At 39.8% G+C, this 2,500-nt stretch overlaps 1 protein-coding gene across 2 annotated transcripts in view; it reads left to right on the top strand.

The window, feature by feature from the left end:
- The first annotated feature begins 1,969 nt into the window (after positions 1 to 1,969).
- LOC125031883 (rho family-interacting cell polarization regulator 2-like) overlaps positions 1,970 to 2,500 on the top strand; it is a 116,786-nt gene continuing 116,255 nt past the window's right edge. For both annotated transcript variants that reach the window (XM_047622875.1, XM_047622877.1), the window contains exon 1: positions 1,970 to 2,500. This exon is cut by the window's right edge and continues 249 nt beyond it. The gene's annotated coding sequence lies outside the window, so the exon portion shown is untranslated.

Genomic DNA, 2,500 nt, shown 5'->3' with positions numbered 1-2,500 from the left:
TAATCATGTGTAATACGAGATATACGCACTAACGTGGATGTGTAATGTTATCTATCTGCCTCCGTCTATCAGGCTCCCTAGTTTCTACCATGATGCAGGCGACTCCACTGTATCTAGGGCGTTACCTTTCTTGACTCAGAGCCATTTTCGAGGTGTATGAAATCGTATAAAAAAAAAAAAAAAAAAAACTATTGACAAGCAACTGTGAAAGCGTATCTCCGAGTTTAATCCCATTGTGACTGAAACTGAACCTGAGGTGCACTCGAATGCTCTATTGAATACCTGTGCATCTTACATCTTATAAACTCTTCACCTTTTGGAAAGTGCGTGTATGATAGTTTTGATTTGCCCTAAGTCCATTTTTTTCGTCTACCACTTAAGTTATAGTAAGATTTAGAAAGAAACTGAGGCTCGATTTTGTATTATTAGAATGTGGATAAAATATATCTTTACTTTAATGCACATGTATATGAACGTTAAATAAAATTCCTCAGATATATTTTGCATTGTTTAGAATATTGTTCTTTGTGTGTGCATCCTTGTGTGACTAACGCCGCAAGAGTTTAATAATTACTTTCTCATCTCTTTAGCTCTCACTGATGGCTGGGTGAAGGGATGCTCGTATTAAGGTAAGTAACATCTGCATCCATTTCTATTTTCAATTATCCTGACATTACTACCTCACTTTATTCTTTTCTTTTTAATTATTATTATTTCTCTAACTTGTTTTTAATCTCGTGTTTCTTACTCTATCTGCATACCTTCTAAACCATATATTTCCAACTAACTTACTGTCAGAGAACAAAGATCCTTCAAAACCCATCAAATTCAATCAGATTTTCAACAGTCTTCACATTCCATTTCCTTCAACCATCTCAAAGCTAACTCGAGGTCATTTCGCCTCGTGGTTTTCAAGGTCGCGTTTCAAGATGGCAACACTGATCACGAGTTCATGTTGCGCCGTAAGGTCACATGGACGCTGCAACGATGACTCACGATGTTCAGTGATTAATCCACTTGCACTTCAAAGATCGCACGCTATACTGATCAAGGAACTGTAACGTGCTTTAAGTGACGGTACTATTGCGGTATCACCAATGCCGGTCGTCACTTTTTTTGGAATGCTTTATGTAACGCTTGTATTAAAGTTGGGCATTCCACAGTTGTTTGTTTGCATAATATAAAGGGAAAGAATTTTTTAACGGAAGTGTTCTGTATAAGTATGTTTCTCGTGTCGTACGCATTTTGTATATCCTGAAGAAATGAATACATTTTCTTCTGCCTCGTTGTAATTACAAATTAAAAAGACTAATGATCCATAACATAATTAGTTATAGTACTGCCAAGAGACACGCGTTTGCCTGAATTAATTGGGTTACAGTCGTGCGATTAGACATGCATTCGATGGATACATTGTAATATTTTACCATCTCTATATAACATATTGGTAGATCTGCTTGTAATGGAGAAAATAAATAGTTAACTAAATACATATCTGCTAGAATTGAGGCCAGACAAGACCACATGTCAATTCCCAAATGATCTTAGAAACGATGAAATAAATCTTCAACGTCAGCGGAGTGAGAGCGGGGCAAAGAGAGACCGCTAACCGTCGGAAAGAACAGCTGATGTGCTTTCGCCGGAACATTTCTTCAAAGTGCGCGGCGCCGTGACCAAGCGTCGATGTAACGAGCGCTCCTATTGGTCCGTCGGGCCCTGGCCTACCTCGCGCGGCTAGTTACTCTATTAATGGGGATATTAGTTTACATTGTTTCCCTAGCGCTTGTTTTTGTTTATTTTCATTACAGGGTTTTAGGTGTATGCTTTGTTTTTGAGCCTAAAGTAGTTGTTTTTAGAAACGTATGCTGTAGTGTGAATACCGAAGGGCTATATTACGAAGTCTAGCGATATGTAGCAACTCGTAAGCACGTGTGTCCGGGGCTGAGCAAGTGCGGTGTAAACAGTGATTGTTAAGCAAGTGGGACGAAAGGTGATGGCTTGCGGCAGTGTTCAGCCGTATTCGTTCGAACTCATGTGTCATGTTATGACACCATCGAAATTAAAGTCAAACATGTAGAAACACCCGGAAAAAAAATAATTTGTAAATAAAGACTCGTCATCCGTCTTTTTTATTTGCATTAGAGAAGTCGACGTCTTGAAAGAGTAACCCGAAAAAGGCAGCAAGAAGTTTAGTTTGGAGTATCACTTGTACCGTAATCCCCCTGGTATCCGATGTGCAAAACAAGCAATGAAAACGCAGATGACACCGGAAAAATAAGTAAATAAACACTCATTCCTCTCACGCCAAGCCGCACCGCGTTCCTCAGGCGCGCCGAGTGTTCCTTAAGTGCCAATTTTGCCAAGTTAGTGTTATCATTGGTGTCTTCGGTGCCTCCTGTCGCACTCTGAAGTTGCCTGCGGCTGTTGGGGATTTACGACCCTGTTCAGAAAAGCGAGTCAAAACACGGTGTCAGTGGATTACCCAGTGTTCTAAGAATAT

Source organism: Penaeus chinensis, chromosome 13 (assembly GCF_019202785.1).
Source record: "Penaeus chinensis breed Huanghai No. 1 chromosome 13, ASM1920278v2, whole genome shotgun sequence".
Lineage (NCBI taxonomy): Eukaryota > Metazoa > Arthropoda > Malacostraca > Decapoda > Penaeidae > Penaeus > Penaeus chinensis.
Note: the sequence above shows the minus strand (reverse complement) of the source record. Positions and strands in the feature narration are given on the sequence as shown.